Below are 24897 nucleotides of genomic sequence, written 5' to 3' on the forward strand. Positions count from 1 at the left end.
GAATTAACAGGATAGTGTGACTAATTGAAATAACTGATTCAAATTCACTTCACAGATACAGTGAACAACCTATGACTGCAGAACAGGGTTGGGAGCACAAGAGAGTATCAATGGGAAGTTTTGACAAACTCAGTCTCCAACCTGGTGTCAGGCTTCAAGAATTGTCCATGAAGCACCAAGGTCACTGGATGCTCATCAGAAGTACCAATTAATTCATGGAAACATTGAAACACTGTGTTTGGCTCTAGAGATCGGATATGTCATTGTGCAAACTTGGTGCATGGCTAAAGAATGCTTTGAAAGGAGGCAAAGTAATGAAGGAATCAAATGCAAGGGCTTTGAAGTTAAAGTATTACCAGGTTCCCCAGCTTATACTCAATTAGGTTGCCACATGTCATTTATGCAAAATTTCATTGTACTTAACTTGCATTATGGAGGGTTTCTGGAATGGAGGGAAAAGAGAAAATGAATTTAAATATCCCAACTTCTATTCATAAATAATTTTATTTCTTTAGTTTAAGGATGATTCATAGGTGATTGTACTAACAACAAAAGAAAGAAATTTCCATTATCTTATTTTGCTAGTCAATAGTCAAACTTCCCCCTTGAGTTTCAGCTCCTGAAGGTAGTAATTCACTCAGCTCTTTAACTACACAGCTGTGAATAATGATAAAGATCCAGAACTAGTATCAGTGAATTTTATTTAGCAAGTAGTAAAAAGATTGAGGAGATAAAACTTCACTGAGAGCATTTTTCTCAAAGAAATTTTGAGTTAATATATTGTAACTTATAGAATAAATACAGACTAAAATAAAATTATAATAAAAATATTTCAATATATGAATGTTTGGGATAACAGTAGTATAAGACATAGAAAAGTGGTGTAGAACTTTCACCTACACAAGAAATCACTGTGAATCTGACAGTTATGAAAGTAAATTGATAGAGATGTGACCTTTTTTTGACTCTATGAAAATCAGTAAACAGAAACCTCATTTAAAATAGGGTCAGGAGACCAGACGGAGAAGGCAATGGCACCCCACTCCAGTACTCTTGCCTGGAAAGTCTCATGGAGGGAGGAGCCTGGTAAGCTGCAGCCCATGGGGTCGCCAAGAGTCGGACACGACTGAGCGACTTCACTTTTCCTTTTCCCTTTCATGCACTGGAGAAGGAAATGGCAGCCCACTCCAGTGTTCTTGTCTGGAGAATCCCAGGGACGGCGGAGCCTGGTGGGCTGCCATCTATGGGGTCGCACAGAGTCAGACACGACTGAGGCACCTTAGCAGCAGCAGCAGCAGCAGGAGACCAGAAGGTCTCATGCCCTACCACTTTGTGTCAGTTGGCGTTACTAACAGTAAGAAGGTTATTAATTCCCTACCCAGCAAAAGGAAAGAGGCAACCCTTGCCTGGAAACAGGGTAGCCAATGAGAGACTGGCACAACTCAGCCCATGAGAAGCCACTACACTCTGAATTTCCAGTTTCCCCCAATGGACTAGATGTTTATAATCGCCCCTACATAACTCCCCCATCTTCTTTATAAAAGACTATTTCTTTCTCTCTTTTGTTCCCCTGATTTCCCTGTAGTTCACTGTTGATGGCATGTTCTGAATTGCAATTCTTTGCTGTCTCCAAATAAACTTATTTTGCAGGGTAAAAAAAAAAAAAAATTGGCTGCTTTATTGTTTTATGGTAACAACTCAACATAAACAGTATCCTTTTCTGAAATGGAAAACAACTGTTAGTAAAGCTCTTAACCAAATCAAAAAGCAATTTCCTCTCAATATATATGGCAGTTTATGGCAGTTTCAGGTACTCTTAAAAAATTGAGTGTATTAAAAACCATAAAAAATATGGTGTGTTTGTGTTTGTAAAATAAAGTTATAATCTAACTCGGTCATTAGGAATAGGATTTTCACCCCCATGAATGTCCTGGGGAATATCACAAAGTCATGAGGGATACAAAAAAAAAGTCCTTGAAAACCCTAACCCTGGCTATCTACATAGTTTTTACAGCACCTCCTGACGCTCTGGTTCCTGAAAACCAGAAATATACCCCTAAATTTCCAAAACCCTTTTTGGGAAGGAATACCACTAAGGACGGAGAAGGCAATGGCACCCCACTCCAGTACTCTTGCCTGGAAAATCCCATGGACGGAGGAGCCTGGTAGGCTACAGTCCATGGGGTCGCTAAGAGTCGGACACGACTGAGCGACTTCACTTTCACTTTTCCCTTTCATGCACTGGAGAAGGAAATGGCAACCCACTCCAGTATTCTTGCCTGGAGAATCCTAGGGACGGCGGAGCCTGGTGAGCTGCCGTCTATGGGGTCGCACAGAGTCGGACACGACTGAAGCGACTTAGCATAGCATTAGCACCACTAAGGAATACCCATTGAGAACCAATTAGAGAAAGAGAGTAGAAGATATGCCAGAAAGAAAGAATATCTGATGTTTGTTCAGGTTTGGGTTTTTGTTTCCGATGTATTTGTACTTGCTTTTGGGAAATTAAACTCTGGAATTTATTTTTGCATGCTGAGGTCATATGATACACTGAAAAGCTCTTAAAATATAACTCACCTATTGAGAATCAACTGCACAAAAACCCTTGCTTAGTTAATCGGACTTTCGCTTTTGATATTCTGCTTTTAAAAAAGAAAGACAAATCAATAAGACAGATAAAGGAATTAATAAGGGGATTAAGAAATAACTTCCCTGGCATACACATGAAAAATATTTTTCATTATTTATTTACTCAATTTAAAAAAAAAAACTTTTTATTTTATATTGGGGTATAGCCAATTAACAATGTTGTGATAGTTTCAGGTGGACAGCAAAGGGATTCAACCATACATATACATGTATCCATTCTCCCCCAAACTCCCCTCCCATCCAGGCTGCCACATAACATTGAGCAGAGTTCCCTGTGCAGTACAGTAGGTCCTTGTTGGTTACCCATTTTCAAAATAGCAAAGTTAATGTACTCAATTTTTGAGTGATGTTTTCAACAACTCCCTTTTTCTCTATGTTTTTATTACAATGCAAACAAATGTTTAGAATGATAAGGCCAAAGCACTCTCCGTGAAAGATTCTTAACCTGGGGGCCTAGTACCAGGGGCTTAAAGGTGGGCTGCAGCGGTCTACAAACTGGATGCAGAACTGTGTGTGTGTTTATCTTTCTTGATAATTTTTTATCTTATCCACAGCTCTTATTATATTCTCAAAATAGTTTAAGTCAAAAAGATGTATAACAAAGCAAACGATGTTCCACATTTTTCAGCCATTAAGAATTAAATTTAACTCAATACTTCTTCTTCACAAAACAGTGAAGTAGCTTAGCCATGTCTAGAATGATTTTTCACCACCAACGTTAAAAGAAACAGGGAATTCAGTGTGACACTCAATAAAGCAGAAGATTAACTGGAACACTCTAGTAAATTGAGGTTTTGTAATTTACCTTACAAAGGTAAGGTAAAAAACAAGAAACAAAACTTCTCAGTTGAATGATCCATCCATGCGTATTTCCATAGGGGGTGCCTGATAACAAATCACCCCTTAAGCCCCAAGATTTTTCATGCATCCAATGTGAGGTTGTAGGCAGTTATCACTGGGTTGAGTTAAAATGCATTAACTTCATGTAGATAATTCACTGAATAGAAACAAAAGACAATTAAGCACAACTGACTTAGAAAATGAATCTCCTTTAAAATGAGAGAAAAGGCCCAAGAAGAGTGGAGACTACGAGAAATTTGTGGGGAAAGCACTGTGTGTGTGTTAGTTCATTATCAGGCTCTGGAATTAGGTAGCTTGATATCAAAGCCCAAAGTCAGTGATCACGACACGATTTTTAGGTTTACCTTCTCTGTATCTTGGATTTTTCTGGTGGCTCAGACAGTAAAGAGTCTACTTGCAATGCAGAAGACCTGGGTTCGATCCCAGGGTTGGGAAAATCCCCTGGAGAAGGAAATAGCAACCCACTCCAGTATTCTTGCCTGGAAAATCCTATGGCCAGAGGAGCCTGGTGGGCTACAGTCCAAGGGATTGCAAAAGGTTGGACACTACTGAGTGACTAACTTTCACTTTTCACTTTCAGGCTAACTCTACATTTCCCAGACTTCCTGGTGCACAAGGTATGCTGGGCAATGGGATATGAGTGTAATCTAAACCAAATTCTTCACAGCAGGCTGTTAGCCCCCTATTTTCTCTTTGGTTAGGGATGTCCCTTTTGTCTTTTTTTATGAGGGATGGGGCGTGGGTGAGTATGTGAGCCAGCCCACAGAGAACACCTTGAAGGAGGAAGAACCAACTCTGCAGAAAGTACCCGTGTCCCTGGAAAACACTGGCAAAGACTGATGCCCTAACTCCCTGCACTGCTCACCATCTTGGACATTTACGTGAAAGAGAAATGATTTATCTTGTTTAGAGCCATCAGGGACTTTCCTGGCAGGCCAGTAGTTAAGAAATCGTGCTTCCACACAGGGGACATGGGTTCAATCCCAGCTGGGGAACTGAGATCCCACATGCCATGTGCGGCCACCCCCCAAAAAAATCGAAAAAAAATTACACTAAAAACAAAATAAAGCTATCATTTCAGGCTCTGTCAAAGCACCCAAATAAATACTTAGCTATTACAACATCCAGAGTACCTAAAACAGTGCCAGCACATAGCAAATGCTCAACAAATGATGGTGACTCTGTTTCACAGGGGGCATATAACCACAGCCCATTTCCCGGGTCTACTCTGAGGAAAGCTACCTTATAATGATGAGCGTTAACAGTTCTCAGAACCAAAGCAAGGATATGGGTAGATGGGGTCAAGTAGTTTTGAGAACTACATTGGGTGAAAAAGAATGAGTTCCTCTACTGATGAATTTCTAAGTCTTAAATATTCTATTGTTAGGATTCCTCTTAAGAAAAGAGAAAGAGTGTATAAGGCTTCCTAAATTTGTTAGACCCACAGAACCTTTTTTCAAGAAGCATATTGTAAAGACAGTGTTCTGTGGACATGTTTTGGGGAAACAATTTACTGGAGAATGAATTTCAAAAATTCTCAATGAACCAGACTAATATTATTCTGAAAGAGCATCCTACACTTATAATATGGCATGAGTACACAGAAGAACACTAATTCATATTTATTATAATTAAAAACTGTACTGCTATATTCTTCATATTGTCTTCAAAAATAAGTCTAGTGAGTCACTAAACAGAGTATCTATTGAGTCCATCATGAATTTCAAAACAAAATAGTTATTATAGTATTTCCTGAGTAACCACAGTGTTAGAGAACCAGGAATCAAGAAAGTAGAAGGAAAAGGAGGAATGGATACAATCATGGCTACTTTGATTTTGATGGAGAGCATTTCTGATATCTGGATATAGTTTTCTATCCAAACCATTAGAGGCAGATGAATTAATAAGCACATGTTTGGGAAAAGAATGCCTGGAAAGTAAATTCAAAAACAACAAAACCACAAGAGGAAAAGAAGCATGAAGTCAATTATGGCCAACAAATCAAGCTGACCACAAATTCCTATATTAATAAGAATGTCCTGTGCATATCACGAGGGATCTCCCTTAGAGATCTTCTGATAGTTAAATAATACATTTTGGTGATTTCACAGTTATATTAAGCCCATAGTGTTTAGCTAGGATCCCATCTTCAAGGGATAAAACAAACAGCATTTAAAACATAGAACGAATTATAAAATACGGTTCCATGACCTCGGATAAAATTGATAGACTATCAAGCTAGAAGAGCATGCTTTAATTGCCTTTCCTTCCTCCCATTTTAATACAAAATTGAGGAAAGAGAGGCGGTATCTAAAGTAAGATCCCTCCTCAACATTGGAAGATGAATGTATGTTTTTATGAGCCAGCTGTAGAAGGGAAAGCAAAGATTCTCTCTGACAGGCACGTAAGAAGAAAACACTAACAGTTGAATAAAGGTGAGCCAATTAAACCACTTACTCATGCCTAATATAGTTCTGGATGGTCCAAGCACCTGGCTTGGAGTAAACATTTACTTTCTGCAGCGTGATATTTAATCAGCTCATCAGATGGTGGAAGGCTCCATCCAGAAGGGTGATTCTCTCTGACCTTACTCTTAATTGGAAACACTGTTTAGTGTCCTGCTTCCCCCAGTACCTCCTCAGTGTATCACCCTCATATATGAATCCCATTAGACCATCACCCCCTCTAACTCAGCACTCCCTTCAGGGCGAGGGTGACAAACTCAGGGATTTCCAAGCTTTCCTGGGATTTCCTTCCAGGTGCTGAAAGAGGAAAGGCAATTTTAGGATGGAGAGCAGGAAATGAACATAGAGACTCAGCAGCAAAGCACCAGGACCCCTCACTTTTCATTCGGGAGTGGATGAGTGGAAAATTATCCCTGTTTGGACAGTTTGGAAAAGCAGTCAAGTGATGTGTCTGAAATAGTTGGGGGCAATAAAATACACTCCATGAATTAAAATAATCCCTCTGAACACTATAACATCAAGAAATGTGAAAGGTAGCAACTAGAAGGATTTTCAAAGATCCAGTGAAATGCCTTTATTTTATGGTTGAGAAGAAGACACTACAGAGGGGCTGATTTGCCCAACCCATCAGATAAATTCATTAATGGTAAAATTAGAATGCCATCCTTCGACTCCCAGTTCGAGTAGAGGTTAAGACCATTGACTGTACAGTCAAGACTGTCTTGTTCAAATCATGGCTCTATGACTATTTGGCTGTGTGAATTGGGACAAGTTATGTGCCTGAACTATCCACCTCCTTAGCTGGGAAATGAGAGTAATAATAGTACGCACCTGACAGGGTAATTGTGAGGATCAAATGAGCTTATATGCATCAAGTATTGGGTTGGCCAAAAAGTTCGTTCAGGAGTTCCTGTAACATCTTACAGACAAACCCAAACGTTTTTGGCCAACCCAATACTTAGTACATCTTCTGGCACAACATAAGTCCTATGTAAATGTTAACCATTTCTGCTCTTTTCTCTGTCACCTGACTTTCGCAAACACTCTTACCACGCAGCGGTAGAAATAGGCATTTCTCTTGCCAAAACATATACCCCAAACTGTACCTATCTGAGGAACCTTACCTGCTGTGCTATCAAACAGGCGTGAGAGCTTGGAAGGCTGCCCTCAAGCCCAGACAGCGCTCTGCTGAGGTCTGGGAGGAGGTCATGAAGCAGAAAAGTCCATCATTTCGCTACTACTCAGCTCCCTTGTTCTCTGAAGCTGGATGGATTTCAAGACTGGTTGGGAACTTGAGTTTCTTTGCCTGAGGAAATAGACAGGAACTCGACAAGGGGCCAAAAATTCTTTCGCTATGACTTTTCCCATCATGACCAACCTGGAGCTTTAACAGCAGGCACTGACAGCTGTGGTGGCAAAATAAAGGAACCTGTGGCTTTCAGATCTCCCATCAGCAAATGCTGGTGGGTGGATAACATTTGTTATTTCTGAATCTCGTGGCCATCTGGGAGCACCGTTACCTTTGTAGAGTCCTTGGATATCTCTGGAAAACAGGAAATGCCAGAGACCTAAATGGCATTCTTACTAATTTGCTGACCAGGAAGTTGTTCATTCCATCACTTTCTCCCCACTCTCAATTTTCTAGGTGACATTTGCTCATATTAAAGAAGGCAGCTGTAGGGAGACAGATTTGAAGTGAATCATAGACAAATAAAATGTTATCTTAAGATTGTTTCTGTTCTTTGAACCTGGCTGGCTTCACTTCCAGCCAAGCGTGGTGACTCAGGCTGGGCTTGCCTAGGAGAAATCAAACAGATACAAGTAAATGCTTTGGCCGTTTCAGAACAGGCTGGCCCAACTCTGTGGAACTATCCTGATGAGCCAAAGTCAAATGAAACAGTAAACTCTTTGGGTCCTGTCTGACTAGACTGTGTTTATATGGCATGATGTGGATGGCAAAAAGAGTTGCTACAATTTGTTGAGGGCTAATTAGGTGCCAGATAATCACAGACCATTGACTTTTTTTTTTTTTTTAATCTCAGCTGCTAGAAAGTAATAGTTTTTTTACATTATGAACTGGTGCACACCACACACACACACACGAAGCATTAGTTGCTCAGTTGTGTCTAACTCTGCAATCCCATGAACTGTAGCACACCAGGCTCCTCTGTCCATGGGATTCTCCAGGCAAGATTACTGGAGTGGGTTGCCATTTCCTTCTCCAGGGGATCTTCCTGACCCAGGGATTGAACGCGGGTGTCCTGAACTGCAGGGAAGATCCATGGGGTGGCATGGCAACCCCCAGTTATTACTTGGGGAATCCCATGGACAGGGGAGCCTAGTGGGCTACAGTCCATAGGATCACAAAGAGTCGGACATGACTGAAGCAACTTAGCTTCCAAGGAAGCCCAACATACACATACAGACAACTAAAAAGTTTTATGAAACATTACTTACCCTAAACACATACAATGCACTGCAGTGTTTTCTATTCAATGTTATTTCAGGGTTCTAAAATGCCAGTTTGACCCATTAGATTAATTTTATGACTCACGAATGGATTGCCACCTACAGTTGAAAAACACTGCCTTAGCCCAACTTATAGGCTCCCCTGTTGGCTCAGATGGTAAAGAATCTGCCTTCAATGGGGTTGCAAGTAGTCGGATACAACTTAGTGACTGAGCACACAGACCAATTTATTCCTTGTAAGAACCTCACAAGGCAGGTATGTGTATCAGATTCCATGTGAAATAGTTCAGTAGAGAACATTTAATAAGGGGAACCAGTTAAAAGAACTTAGAAGAGCTGAAATGCCAAACAGGGTACAGGCAGTAGTAGGAAGAAGCTATCTTTAAGGAGGCTGGAGAAACTGTGGGAAAAGATGCTATTATCGAAGCACAGAAGCGGGGCCACCTGTAGGGACCTGGGACAGTGGGCTGTACAACAGGAAGTGAGGTCAGGGAAAGAATGATCCCAGAAGGTGAGCTGGTCTGGGGTGGCTGGAGCCAGAAGAGGAGGTTCAGTCACTTTTGCAGATGCATTTGAGAAGGTAAAAAACAAGGGGAGAAGGAAAAAGAACGAATGGACTTGACTTCTCCCAATTTCCAATCTCCTATCATTTCCTCCCATTGCTCAAACCTACTTAGCAGCCAGCGGGAATGTAGTTTTCAGGGATCAGATCTGAGATGCAGACATACACAGGGGGAGCATTTTATATCCAGCAGACAAATGATCTGCACATCCAGGGGCAGTGTCGTGGAGGTATAACCCGCTATATCATACAAGCTCTAAAGGGCTCTGGTTCTCATTGAATCCTCTGCTATCACTATCCTGAAATTCAAAATATTGTTGGAACAGAGTCCTGCATTTTCATTTTGCACTGGGCCTGTGAACTGTGTGACCCTTCCAGTGCACAGCATGGTTATTCCAACTGCACAGATGATAAGACCATGGCTCAGAGAGTTTATTCAGCTTACTGGGGGTTTCGGGGCTTCCCTGGTGGCTCATATGGTAAAGAATCTGCCTGCAATGCAGAAGACCTCGGTTCAACCTCTGGGTCAGGAAGATCCCCTGGAGAAGGGAATGGCTACCCACTCCAGGATTCTTGCCTGGAGAATTCCAAGGACAGAGGAGCCCGGCAAACTACAATCCATGGGGTCACACACACCCACCCATACCCACCCACACACCCACACCCACACCCACACCCACACACACACACACCCACACACACCCACACACACACCCACCCCCACCCCCCCCCCCACACACACACACACTGAGGGTTTCCTAAAAGTGAATAAAGTGAGATTTGAAGCCAGCCTGGTATATTTGAGACCAAAGTTTACACTCTTTCCAGTAAGCCACAGGTCAATTCCATCTCCAGGAACAGTATTAGAAAGTAGAGGGCGAATCATGCAGGTAAACCCTTTCCAGGTCAGGAAAGGGCTCACATTTTCTGCCACTGCAGCCCAGAGGATAATTCTGGCTATTACCTTTGGCTACCGGAAGTCCAAATAAACATTAACTCAGCCTTTGGGGGCTTGTTAAGAGCAGCTGAAAAGATGTAAATGGGATTTCTCCTGTTTCTCTGCTGAAGAAACAAGGCAATTCACAATGGAGAAATTCAGTATTCTTTTTTCCTTCAAAAACTGCCTTACAAGAGGGATGTAAAGAAGAAAATACATGCAGACTTGACTTCAGTGATCAATCCCCTTCCCAACCCTTACCAAGAAATGAATCAAAACTGTAGGTGCCAACTTCTCTTCCAAATAGCAGTCAACTCTCTCCCTTTATTCCTTTGTCCTCTGTCAAAATTTAGACGTTAGGTTTTCCCACAATAAAATCTTCTTAGCCTCACTTTCTGATGTAATCCTGGTCTTACTAACAGCTACACCAGGAATCCAGCCAAACAAATTTGGCAGGAGTCAGCTCACGGGGAATATTAATTAATACGAAGAAGCCCTAATGCAATTAGTGTAAATTCTCTATCTTAATATTGCAGTGATCATTCACTGTTAGTTCAGAAACCTCATATGGTCTTTGCCTTTTGTACATCTTATACGATTTGAAGCAGAGTAGAATGCTACAGTATTTGACACAACAATATATTATTATTGTTCAGCATCATGTCACAAAATAAATTATCTCGAGTTAGTCATCATTATCACCTTCCCCCCACCTCCCTGCATTCCTTCTCTACAGGCTTCCATGCCATCTGAGCATACAAGAAAAGCCTAATTATCAGAGGCTCATCCACAGAGTGATAAAGCTCAAACCAACCTCTGGGATCAATTCTACACCCATTCTAGACAGATAAGCAAAGTGACATCCAGAGAGATGTAGAGTCAGGTCCTGGGGCCTCTGGCCTAATTAGAATGTAAAGATGATCTGAGGCAAACCTACCACTATTTCATATTCTCTTCCTGGGATAAGCTCAATTTCTCATTCCCCAGGTACAGTTTCATAACAGTCTATATTGAATATTCACTCAATAAACATGCGTTGAATATCTACTATGTACCAGGCAGGCAAAATACTGAAGACTTAAAAATTAATAAGACACAATCTCTACTTGAAAAAGCATGGAGTTGTGAGAAATCTTGGACAATTTTCTCACCATATGACTAATTCATATCTGAGGCTATGACATGAAGCAGGGAAAGAATGACTAAGTCTCGTAAAAAGCAGAGCAAAGACTTAACAGAGGAGGTGTCTCTTGAGCACTGACAATATAGACCAGAGTCATCCATCCGTAAAATTATCATCACTAATAGCAGTAAGATCGTTTAGCTAAAACAGAGATAACTACTTTAAGAATATAGACCTGAAGTCTATTTGTCAATTTGTCAACTTCTGCTTTGGGAAAATGATGGTATCAGATTTAGAACTGCCCAGGTACTAGGATGATCATTTACTTTACTCTGAAGTGCCTGAATTTCTACAGGCACAAAATTTCAAGTTTGTAATTATAAGAATCACCTGGAGGGAAGAATAAGCATCTCCAGATAGACACGCTTCTGAGTATTTGAATAATCAGACAAGTTGGGGAAAACAGCATTATTCTATTTCATCCAGGTCTTATTGAGAAAGACTTTTACACTTTAGGGCTTCCCTGGTGGCTCAGATGGTAAGGAATCCACCTGCAATGCAAGAGACCTGGGTTCGATCCCTGGGTCGGGAAGATCCCCTGGAGGAGGGCATGGCAACCCACTCCAGTATTCTTGCCTGAAGAATCCTATGGACAGAGGAGCCTGGGAGGCTACAGTACATGGGGTCACATAGAGTCAGACACTACTGAGCAACTAACACTTTCATTTTTTTCACTTCACTTTTACACTTTCGGGGAGTGATTATGGGGACTGTGGGAAAAGACAAAAGCCATCTATCTGGAAGCACAGGGATTCGGGATCACTTGAGTTTTGGGTTCAGTTCCAGAGGGATCAATTGACAAGGAGCTGCCAGAGACATCATTCAAATTGACATCAGTCCCATAAATCAAAGAGACCCTATGTGATCACACTGACACAGCTTCAGAAAAGACGGATGTTTAAAAGGGAGCATGCCCTTGCTCAGGGTCATCATTAGAAAAAAGGAAGGAGGGATTCTTACTTTATATTCTTTAGCACACAAAAGAGCAAAGCTTTCCTTTACCAAGTATTTCCTTTAGGAGATGAATCAGAAGAAAATGTGACCTGGTGATTTCAATCACTCTCTGTGTTCTTTTTTTCCCCTCTTCTCATGTCTTCCTCAATTACCACCTTTATAAACCACCGCTGGCTTCTCTGCTTTCCTTCCTCTTCCCCACTCCTCTCTCTTCCTTGGGCCTTCTCTCTGCCCTTCCTTCTGACACTTTTTCTAGCCTCTCCTTTGACTCTTGAGCCTTTGAATTTCTCCAATCTTCCCCCCTTTCTGGAATAACCTTCATTCCCTACCCCCAACACCCCTGTCATCCCCCTGTTCTCATCTCTTTCCTGTCATTTTCTAGATCCAAGGGTCTTGCTTAGCTCTCCTTCTGTTTTCCTTCCCACTGAGATATATATGCTCTTCAGAAATTTAGCAAGTTTTATTTTTTTTAAATGTAACAATAAAATAGCTACTGTTTACTCAGCACCTGCTATGTTCCAAATAACAGTATGGAATTTGCAAATGTTAGTTCCTTTAATCCTTTTAATAGCTCTCTGATACAGAATATTCCGGTTTCCATGGTGGCTCAGACAGTCAAGAATGTTGCCTGCAATTTAGGAGACTGGGGTTCGACCCCTGGGTCAGGAAGATCCCCTGGAGAAGGGGTGGCAAGCCACTCCAGTGGCAATCCACTCTTGTATTCTTGCCTGGGAAATCCAATGGACAGAAAAGCCTGGCAGGCTGCAGTCCATGGAGTCACAGAGAGTCAGACAAGACTGAGCAACTAACATATACAACAGTCAGTACCATGGTACAGAGGAAGCAGCCTAGGCTCAGAAAAGCTGACTAATTTACCCAAAGTGCCATACATGGAAAGAGAAGACATTTAGTCATGTTTGATATCAGAGTCACCAAAGGCTTTGGGTCAATCCAGTAGTGGAGATTATAGCTAATAAACAAGGTAAAATAAAAGCTCATTGTTCTTCTTTATGCTTGAATGATTTGGTGATTCTTCGCATAAGTCATATCACTTATATCCACAAATATTATTGGTCTCAATTATTATTGAACACAGAACTTTTCATCTCCTCTTGAGCTTTTAGGTGTTAACGGGAATTCTTTAGAGACTTTATCTAGGGAAAATAAACAGATATAACTATGGTTTCCTGGATGTAATACTTCAAGTGCATTTGGCTTGATGGTGACTGTAATTTGGACCAGCAGAGGAACTGATTGCATATGTCTGGCTGGAATTCATTCTACAGTAGAAACAACAAAGAACTAGGGAGAAACAGAATATTTGGTTTCTCATCTCAGTTTTACTACCTACCAGCTGAGTGACCCTGGGCCTGAATTTCCTCATTGGTAAAACCAAACTACTAGACTAGATGGTCTCAAAAGTCCCTTCTGTCAGTACTTCAGCTTCTTTTGTAGCTCAGCTGGTAAAGAATACACCTGCTATGTGGGAAACCTGGGTTTGATCCCTGGGTTGGGAAGATTGCCTGGAGGAGGGCACGGCAACCCGCTCCAGTATTCTTGCCTGGAGAATCCCCATGGGAAGAGGAGCCAGTCTATGTTTTTTATTTATTTATTTTTTTAATTCAGTCTATGTTTTAATACTTTTCCTATATCCCCAAATCAACCTGTTCAGGACTGAACTCTGCATGTGCCCAAGGACCATCATGACCCAGCATCCTTCTACCTTAACAGGGCACTTTAGGAACGAGGTAGAGAAGGAATGGTTGTATATTTTGTGCATGGGTGGAAAGATTTTTGGGCTTCTACCCCACTGCTCACTCCACTAAGCCCCAGACTTTCTAATACAATTAGTCGAGAAATCATAAAGCTGTTATCAAGGGAACTGACAGACACTCAAGTATGATTTTCACTCTGATTCATGGAGGATGTTTTAATTACACCTAAGATGCTGCAGTAGGAATTAAACTATATTTAATAAACAGGCATGTAATAGATGTTCCATGATGGCAGGTTTTAAAAGACACTATTGTCTTCTGCTGTCCGTGTTAGTTTTTTATTGCTTCCATGACAAATTATTACAAGCTTATTGCCTTAAAACAACATACATTTATTATCTTACAGTTCTATAGAAGTCTGGAATGGGTCTCACAACACTAAAATCCGGATCTTCTCAGGGTTGCCTTCTTGTCTGGAAACTCGAGGGTAGAATCTGATTATGTGTCTGTTTGGGCTTCTAGAAGATGCAAGCATTCCTTGGCTACTGAAATTTCTTCCTCCATCTTCAAAAGCAGTAATAATGGCTTAAGTCCTTCTCCAGCCTAATCAGTCCCACCTCTTCTGTCTCCGTCTTCTACTTTTAAGGAAACTTACGATTAATTTCGTCCCACTTGGAAAATCCAGAATAATCTCTGTGTTTTAAGATCAATTGATTAGTAGCCTTAATTCCATCCGAAACCTAATTCCCCTTGGTATAACATATCATTTGCAGGTTTCAGGGATTAGGGCATAGATGTCTTTGGAACATCATTGTTCTGCACCATCCATTTTTTCTGCATTTAAAAGTTTGGTATGAACAGGAGCACTTCATGAATCTATAGGGAGAGAGCTTGTGAGACCTTATGCCAGCATCAATCTCCATCAAGAAGCTTTGATAAACTTGCAATGAAAGTAGATGCTCACATAGGAATGAAAAGTCATTTCTTTCATCACTAAATAAACTGACTTAGCCAATAAACCTTTAGAAATTAAGGACTTGTACATATTTAAAAAGAGCCTTCAGTTTATAGGAAAGAGATGCTGATATATTTTACACAGACGCTGATATATTTTACACTGTTTATATAAGCAACAGTAGGGTTGTCTAAGGTTATTCAGGTACCATCTCTTAAATGCAAAAGATTTATTCCTTTACTGAGAATATCAGTCAATAGCCTACTAAAGAACACATATTTTATCACTTACCTGCAAGAATTTTAGTATGCCACCTTATGAAATTTTTACCATAGCACTGCATGTGAGCATAAATAACACTAAATAGTACTGGCATTATTCAGCATTATGAATAAGGGAACTGACTGACAATAAAAAAATCAAGAATGATTAACTCTAACTCTTAATGGTTTTGGAACAGCTGGAGCCAAAAATCAATATACAGAAGTCAAAGAATGTCAATATGCTTATTTTCCCTATGAAAATTCTCCAAGAGTTCTGCTGGGTTTCTTATTGCTCTTGTCTTTCAAATGCCAACTGAGAAATAGCTGTCATTTTTATCTTCATGTCAGGTCAACTGAAAGGAAATGCCAAAATGGAAAACAAATATCTAATCGCATCTAGAAAAATACTGCATGTTATTTCCTTATATCCCTATAGTTGAGACTAAAAATATATCTTGATTTATTTCTACTGTGAAGTGTGACATTTTCAACACAACATGCAATTAAATTCTAATCAGGCAATTATTTTACTTTAAATTGGCCTTAAAATAATATTTATAATACCAGGGGTGAATAAGGAAGGAAAAAAACACCGTTTTTATTCTTCATTTTTGTGACAGAAGTCTGTGCCACAGAATAGCCCAACTTCAAAAATTTTTAAAAGGGCTTAAACTTCATATGCATTTTCAACAACTCTAAAAGCTCATTCTAGGTTTCCTTCTGCTTCTCTTTTCTATATATATTTTTATTGTGAATGCATTGTTAGAGTAGTCAAATTACTAAAGAAATATCTGCAACATTAATTACATCTGAAGAAAGTTGGGTAGCACATATTTGTATGAGTATTTTTTGTAAAAAAAAAAAAAATCTAAGGCATAGATTGTCATTTATGAGTCTTTCTTAAACAAGATACTGTGAGTCCAGAAATGCCACCTATCAGATCCACATCTTTAGTCTCAAGCTGAATCCACTTGCCACAATGCTACCTGAGCTCCCTGAGACGATCTGCCTATGTACAGAGTTATATAATCTAAATACATTTCAACGGACTTCCATATGGTGACCAGTTGGTGACAAAGTAAAACTGCATGCGGTTATATGCACAAGCTGTCTGGCTGTTATAAAAAGAAAACTTTGACCAATATGATTAAATCAGGATGTATGTTAAAATACAATGCTTAAATTCAAAGAACAAATTAAGTGTCCCTCCCATGAGCAAAATCTGGAAAAACAAAGGCGATACATTGAAGTTTCCACAGGCATTTACAGACCAAATATGTCTAAAGCAGTTATCCGATGGCCATATGTACACATAACTTTTTTGTCTTTTACTTCTCAACTATCTTTTTCTTTCTTTAATTGTGTATTCTGAGAGAACAGTCGAGTCTGTCCATTTGGCAGAATTAGTAGCACATCAAGAACTGTTCTCAACAGGGGGTGATATTTAAGTTTCCATATGAATTTCTAGTATTTGGGGAAAAAAAATCCTAGGTATAAAAAAAAAATTAAAGCATAGAACTTGTTAACCAAAGTGGCCATGTTTTATTTCATCCAAGGGTTTTATCACCACAAAACTTTTGGGAAAAAAATATTATTTATAATGTGTTCATAATCTGTGCACACTAATCACATATATACATAATAAGAACAATAAGAACTGCTTTCCTCAGTAACGTCTTCTCTCCTAGGCAGTATTTACAAGCCTTGAAAACCCCCACAGAATGGGCTTGGGTGCCATTTTACAAATGATGAGCAACAGACTCAAGGGATTTAAGACAAGCTACTCAAGGGCTGACTACTGTTTGGAATCCAGAATTGTCTAGTTCCAAAGACTGATCTGTTCAGACCACAGCAGTGAATTTATAATGCTTTTCTTCCTTTAGCAGGAGAAGTCTTCAACAGATAAAGGCAGAGCAGGTCTAAGAGAAGTTGAGATGGGGGAGCCCAGAGCCTCAAACCTTATTCCTTGCTTACTCCCATTGCCTTCTCCATGGCAGCATCACAGATCTTTCTGGAAACTAAGTAATATATATAAAGCGGGGGTGGGGGGTGGGGGGGTGGGTGCAGCTTGAAAACCTCTGTGCTACATCAACTTGCTGTCTTTTCATCTTCATCAATTTCCATCATCTCTCCCCAGAGGAGCTTCTAGAAAGAACACCAAGACACCTCGACAATGGATGGTATACCTGCTGGGCTTTCCTGCTGGGCCAGGAATTAACAAAGTGCATGGATATAAAGCATGTCTATTATTCTCCATCATCGTGCTTAGCACACTTTTAACTGTTTATCAATGTCTTTGTTTATAATCTGGCTCCTTCTCTAGACTGTAAATTCTTGGAGGGCAAAATCAATGTCACTTTTATTTCTGTATTCCTCAGCACCTAGCATACAAAAGTCTTTGTCAACTGCCTCAAGACTGTTAAAAGTGAATTTGAGAGCAAGAATCACTTTTTCTTCAAGTCTGCTTCTGAAAAAAAAACCCTCCAAGTAGATCTAACACTCAGATTCATTCTCCAAGGAAGTCAACTCAACTGCCCAATTCTAATCCAAAGTACTCTTACAAAGGGATAACTGAAAAGCATATTTTAAAAGAAAAAGGGGAAGAAAGAAAAAAAAAAAGTACAATTCAACAGAAAATTCACTTCATCTGCTTTCCATAACCAGAGTGCTTCAAAAGACTACATCTGGTATAGTGACATATTAGTATAAATTACAAAATTCAAAAAATCTCAGTACAGCTTGGAAAGAGGCATACAGCATGGTTTTTAACTTCTATAGTTAATGCGGGGAAAAAACACACACTAGGTACATGTGGGTTTTCAGTTTGTTTGGTTTTAATTTTTCCTCCACATTAAACATAACCATCGTGCAACTTTTTTGACATGCTCTTGACCTTGCATTTCCCCCAACATTGCATTTATTGCTTCCTATAGGACTAATCAAATTTCTCACTTAGAACCAATGGCTGAAGAAGAGCTCACTTCAGCTAAGCTCTTTGTGAAAGTCGTTCAGTCGTGCCCGAATCTTTGTGACCCCATGGACTATACAGTCCATGGAATTCTCCAGGCCAGAATACTAGAGTGGGTAGCCTTTTCCTTCTCCAGGGAAGAACACAACACAATCTAGGTCACTTTTTTTTTTCATGTTCCAAATCTGCTTTAACTTAAAAAAAAAAAAAAAAAAAAAGAAGGCGGCAGTCTGCTTCCCCCAAACAAGAAAGTCTGAAAAAATCTAGCTTCCTTCTTTCTCTCCAAGGAATAAGCTTTTTCTTTTTACTCTTGATCAGTGTTTCCTGTTTTGAGCAACTTTGATTTGTGTGTGTGGACAAGGAACAAGCAGTCATAGGTGTATCTGTCTTGGAAATCTTTTCATGGAGAAAGAGAACTCCAGAAACTGAGGCCCAGGGAAAGTCTTAAGTGTGGAAAGAGGATTAAAATCACCATGTGCATTCTAGAATAAGGACAAGCCTGTTAGATGAATAAGGACAGAATTCTAAATGCTTCTGATTATTCTGTTTCTATTTATGCTGCCCTGAATGCCCACTGAAATAAGCTGGGTACATGCAGTTGCATATTCTGTTTGGGTATAATTTAATAGTCAGAAACAAGATATCAGAAAAGGTCTTAAAAAAGCAGTATGTGGAATAAATACATATTTTGGCAATAATAACCAGACCTGTCCTTTGCATTGCTTATTATGCCCCTAAAAATAAGTCATTTATAATCATGTGATCCAATTACAGATTATCCCTTGCAGTGGTAAACTCAATATAACAAAGCAAATGATGAGTTCTTTCACATTCCCTGAAGTTTTTATTACTAAGACTCAGCATCACTGGGTGTCATGAATAACCAGGCAACTCTGACAACTCAAGCATCACCTAACTTTGACAGTTTCTGGATTGAGTATATGTGTGTGTGTATGTGTGTGTATGTGTGTGTTTAGTTGCTTCCAACTCTTTGCAACTCTATGGATTTTAGCCCGCCAGACTCCTTTGTCCATGGGATTTTTCAGGCAAGAATACTGGACTGGATCGCCATTTCCTCCTCCAGGGAACTTTCCAGACCAGGAATCAAACCTGCATCTCCTGCATCTCCCGTACTGGCAGGTGGATTCTTTAGCAGTTTCTGGATTGAGTATAAACTTTATCAATTATTCACCCTCTTTGGTTCTCCTTCTGCTATTGGCCAGTTGCCTCTTGGCCTTTAGCATTTCATTAAAGCATGGAGTAAAAATCCTCAAATTTGCTCTATTTCCTCATATCTAATAAATAACTGGTATTTTGGTACCTAAAACTATGAGCTTTTAATTTTTAATAAGTTTGCACCGTATAGTGAAAAGAGCATGGCATTGAGGACCAGAGGACCATGGGGTCTGGAAGTAGGCTTGGCTATCTGCTAATTACTAAGCCTCAGATTTAGCTGATGAGGATTTCATCTGTTTTCATCAGTTGCGAGGTCTATAACTATCAACCTCAGGCATTGTTGTGATGATCAAATCAAATGAGTTAATTATATTCAAGTGCTTTATGTATTATAAAGTGCAATAGAAATGTTATTTTGAGCTTGCCACCACTTAAAAATCTTGCACACTATTCTTTGTAGGGCTGCAGGAGCAAAGTGTGACAACACTGCTGGTTCTGGAAGCACGTGTTTTTTAGAGACCTACTTTAAGAAAGAGAAGGAGAGACACAAAGACTATGAAGAGTGAGTTTGATCTAAGCATCTCCTGGTCACAGATTCAGCCTCCACATTCCAGATCTTGTCCTTCTCCAGTTCCTTCTCTGCAACATATATCGTCAACCTCTCCAGCCGGAGGCTCCACCTTCTCCCTTCATCCACTGTGTTCTAACACAAACATTGACAGCAAGAGGCTGTTTCTTTACACACCTATGAATATATACGGTTAAGAAATCTCTCAGTTCAGCTTCATGTTTTATATCTATCCAGCTGAGGCTGAGCCACAATCTCCCCACTCTGTGGCACAGCTTTAAACAAGCCAAACAAATCTTGTCCTCATTCCCCATAAGTCTATAGGATGTGCCTGACATGTGACCGAAATCCAAAAACTACTGTGAAGCCTTGGATTTCAGTTTCTTGCCTTTCAATCTCCAAATTGCTTCACTGTCACACTCGCCCTTCCACCGTGTTTTCCTCCTTTCCTGTCCTATTCCTATGTCTTCCTTTTGGCCCACAAAGGTCTGGATAGTCAAAGCTATGGTTTTTCCAGCAGTCATGTATGGATGTGAGAATTGGACCATAAAGAAGGCTGAGCGCCAAAGAACTGATGCTTTTGAACTGTGGTGCTAGAGAAGACTCTTGAGAGTCCCTTGGACCACAGGGAAATCAAACCAGCCAATCCTAAAGGAAATGAACTCTGAATATTCACTGGAAGGACTGATGTTGAAGCTGAAGCTCCAATACTTTGTCCACCTGATGCGAAGAGCTGACTCACTGGGAAAGACCCTGATGCTGGCAACGACTGAGGGCAGGAAGAGAAGCAGGCAACAGAGGATGAGACGGTTGGATGGTATCTCCGAATCAATGGACATGATTCTGAGCAAACTCCAGGAGATAGTGAAGGACACAGAAGCCTGGCATGCTGCAGTCCATGGGGTTGCAAAGAGTTGGACACAACTTAGCAACTGAACAACAGTAAGTAGTCCACCCTGACCTAGGGTGATGTCATTCATCTCCACCTTTGGTCAGATGACATTCCCCAGTTCTATATCCAGGGCAAGTTCTTTGCTAGTAAGGCTAGATCTGTATGATCCAGACCCACTTCCATGGACTGTCACTACATGCCTTAGAATACATGAGAGGATCCTATGATAGTATTTAAGGATGTAATTCCTGTTCCTTATTTAGAGAGTTTACAAATTGTGAAACCTGGGGGCTGAAAAGGTTCTACAGATACCACAGTAATACAGAGGGTCAGTGACAAACACCTGGGAGGTGAATCAGGGTTTCATCCTCTAGTCCAATGTGTTTTCATCTCATCATCTTCCTAAACAATTTTCACTTGTTTCATCCTTGCTAATTAAAACTCTTCCCCAGTTATCATTGGGCCAGATGCAAATTCGGAATAGACAGGTAAAAAAGCTTGAAAGGTGAAAGGCAGAATTGTGAAAGCCAAACCATTTAAAAGGGATCCTTCTGCCAAAACATTTTCCACTAAAAGTGGTCCATGGCACTAAATTAAAGTATTAAAAAGTCAGACAATTTAATGGAGTTATATTTCACCTAACGGAGTCAAGGCTTCAAACATTTTCAGGAAACAACTAACAATAAACCTGATGTGCTTAACACTCTGGGATTTATTTGATCCTGTCGGAATCATTCATCACCAAGACGTTATTTCTGAAGCTCTATTTAAGAGCAATGTATATCTAACAGGGGACTTCAAAGGATAAAACCAAAACATGTACTCCCGGGACACTGTGTGCCAACTTCGTATGGCTAGGCCTTCAGTTGGAGTATATGAAGTGGGTGTCTTTTAGTTTGATGTAGAATTTCAATGTGTTACTTCCTGAAATGGTACCATTTAGATCACTAATGTGACCTTCACACAGGCAACTCCAACAGAAAGTCTTCTGTCTTCTCAATCAACGTGGCCTTGACCCTGAGTGCTTTCATGATTCTGTGCACTCCTGGTTTCTTCCCACCTTGTCACTACTACTACTCAGTCTTTCCTGGTTTCTCCTTCTCTATCAACTTTTAATACTGAAGTCCAAGAGCTTGGTTCTGAACTCTTTCATCTTCTGTATCTATGTTCTACCCAGGTGATCTCATCTAGCCAACAGACTTAAATCTTTATTCCAATAATTTCCAAATGTATCTCTCAAACTCTCACCTCCTGGATGAATTCCAGACTTTTATAGACAATAGTTTACATTTTCACTTGGATATAAAGTAGATATCTCAACTAAAAAAAACACAAAACTTACAATGTAAACATTTCTAATAGCCTTTTCACCCTTCCAAAACACCCTACTAAATATTCCCCAAATATGCTCTATCTCATTCTGTGCCCCCACCATTTATCTCATTACTTAAGCCACAAGTAGGCATTAACCTTAGTTGCTTATCTTCCTTCCCTAACTACAATTATTTGGTAAGATCTGTTGACCTTATCTTCAAAATATATTCCAGGTGATATAAAGGCTGGATTTCCTGCAGCCATTTTGGACCATGGAATGACCTTAACAACAGAAATTACACATGATAAAGAACAAGATAGAAAGGCCCCAAGATCTTTTTTACCAAAGAGCACCATTAACAGCTCTTAACAGATTTTTACATGAGAGAGAAATTAACTTGTTTATGCAAAAAAATAAAATAGGGTTCCAATTTCTCTTCTTCTTTTGCACTTACCCACTATTTCCACTCTAAGTACAATCTCTTACCTGGACCACTGAAACAGCCCCATCTGGTTTCCTTGCTTCTCTTGTTTCTTGTCTTCCTACAGAACAATCAGTGATCTTTTAAAACTGTAAATCAGATAATTCCACTTCATGCTTAATGCTGTCTTTTGGTTTCTGGTTGAACTTCAAATAAAATGCAAAGCTTCTACACCCTCCACTTCCACTATCCATACCACTCTGCCCTTGAACAACAGACTCTGACTACAATGGCCTGAATTGTTTCCACCTGAGAGTCTTTGCATTTATTATTCCCTCCACCTGTAACAGTCTTCCGGGTACGGTTGCCTCCTCCTTTTTCCTACAGTCTCCAAGCTCAAAAGTTTTCTTCTCAAAGAGTCCTCCTACGCAGAGTGAAACTAAGGTAGCCCCCAATACTTTCCATCATATTACCTTCCTATTTTCTTATATATCCATGCTGGAGTTGTATTATCTCCTCACTTGTTTACATCTTATTCCCTGAATCCAAAATCTAGAAAAGTACCTGGACATTCCAAATGCTTACCACATTTCGTAATGTACTGGTTAAATGAATAAAATCATTAATAGCTGGCATCCCTTCAAATTTTATAGTATTAAATATTCCATAAAGTGTTTTAACAAGATTAAGGATAAGCTGGCTGATGTAGAGACCCAAACAAAATAATTAAAGCATTCAGAAGGAATTGAAACAAAGATTACCACTAATCCAGCAATTGTGCTTCTAGGTATAGGTCCAAAAGAAAGTAGAAATTTGACCAGATGTTTATATACCAATGTCTACAGCAGCAGCAGCATTATTCACAATAGCCAAAAGGGAGAAAACTATCTAGACATCTATTAATAGATGACTGGATAAACACGGTGTGGCCTAAACATACTATGGAATATTACTCAGCTTTAAAAAGAAATGAAACTCTGACACATGCTATAATATACACGGACCATGAAGACATTACTGTTAAGTGAAATAAGCCCAGACACAAATGGGCAAATATCGCATGATTTCATTAATATAAGGTACCTAGAACAGGCAAATCCATAGAGATAGAAAGAAAGCAGTGGTTACTAGAGATGGGGACAAGGGGATGATGGGGAATTTTTGTTTAATCAGTATAAAGTTAGAGTTTGGGAAGATGAAAACGTTCTGCAGATGGATGGTGGTGATGGTTGCCCAATCTGTAAGTGCACTTAAGGCCACTGAACTGTACACTTAAAAATGATTTAAATAGGGACTTCCCTGGCAGTCCAGTGGCTAAGACTCTGTGTTCCCAATGCAATGGGCTTAGGTTCAATCCCTGGTCAGGGAACTAGATCTCACATACTGAAACTAAGACCCACCAGTTCAGTTCACTTCAGTCACTCAGTCATGTCCAACCCAGCACAGACAAACAAATAAACATTTAAAAAAATGATTTAAATACTAGATTTTGATTTCTCTTTTTCTGCAATAAAAAAATTAGTTAAAAATGAAAGAAACAGGATGGGATGGAAGTCAGGAAGGAACTGGGTTATACCTTTCAACCAAATTTATGGCACAAATTCTTTTACATTTGATAAATAAGAACTTCTATCCTCAGTCCGTGGAAGGGGAAGGTACAGGATCTATAATAATAATTTTCCTTCCTCAATGATAATAGAGGAAAATTACATTCTATTTTTTATCAGTACTGCTTTGATATTTTTATAAATGTTGATATGACTATATATAAGACATAATAGCATGGAGAACAATTAATTCATTCTGTTTTGATGTTCTCTGTCCAGAACAGAGCTATAAATAGCAGGTCATATGGCAGAGGGTAATTTATTCTTTCCAAAAATTCTATTAAAACACATCTAATCAGCTAGATGTTATTCTTGTCCAGACAACTAAAAATATATTCTATCAATGTGCACTATGCTACAGGTTTTCTGACATTATTCCAAGTCAGTGTTCCTTGTCCAAATCCTTGTGGAAAAGAAGGATTTAGAAACAAATGAGTATCATGTAGAAAAAAGTCCAAATGACTGACCTTTTCAGTTCAGTCACTCAGTCATGCCCGACTCTTGGTGACCCCATGAATCGCAGCACGCCAGCCTTCCCTATCCATCACCAGCTCCCGGAGTTTACCCAAACTCATGTCCATTGAGTCGGTGATGCCATCCAGCCAGCTCATCCTCTGTCATCCCCTTCCCCTCCTGCCCCCAATCCTTCCCAGCATTAGGGTCTTTTCCAATGAGTCAAATCTTGGCATGAGGTGGCCAAAGTATTGGAGTTTCAGCTTCAACATCAGTCCTTCCAATGAACACCCAGGATTGGTCTCCTTTAGGATGAACTGGTTGGATCTCTTTGCAGTCCAAGGGACTCTCAAGAGTCTTCTCCAACACCAGAATTCAAAAGCATCAATTCTTCGGTGATCAGCTTTCTTCACCGTCCAACTCTCACATCCACACATGACCACTGGAAAAACCATAGCCTTGACTAGATGGACCTTTGTTGGCA

General features: G+C 39.9%; 1 protein-coding gene across 22 annotated transcripts in view; it reads right to left on the minus strand.

Moving 5' to 3' along the window:
* NRG1 (neuregulin 1) overlaps positions 1–24897 on the minus strand; it is a 1106536-nt gene that overhangs the window by 621053 nt on the left and 460586 nt on the right. For 2 of the 22 annotated variants that reach the window (XR_014063113.1, XR_014063114.1), the window contains 2 exons: positions 7100–7281; positions 2578–2639 (listed from right to left, as the gene is read on the minus strand). The exons of 12 other annotated variants lie outside the window; for them this stretch is intronic. The gene's annotated coding sequence lies outside the window, so the exon portion shown is untranslated. Of the gene's footprint in view, positions 1–2577; positions 2643–7099; positions 7650–14119; positions 14672–21865; positions 21938–22418; positions 22475–24897 lie in introns of those variants that run through there. 8 more of the 22 variants (XR_014063120.1, XR_014063122.1, XR_014063116.1 and 5 more) reach the window with 7 other exon arrangements.

This window comes from Giraffa tippelskirchi, chromosome 8 (assembly GCF_054371585.1).
Source record: "Giraffa tippelskirchi isolate mGirTip1 chromosome 8, T2T-mGirTip1v1.2.pri, whole genome shotgun sequence".
Lineage (NCBI taxonomy): Eukaryota > Metazoa > Chordata > Mammalia > Artiodactyla > Giraffidae > Giraffa > Giraffa tippelskirchi.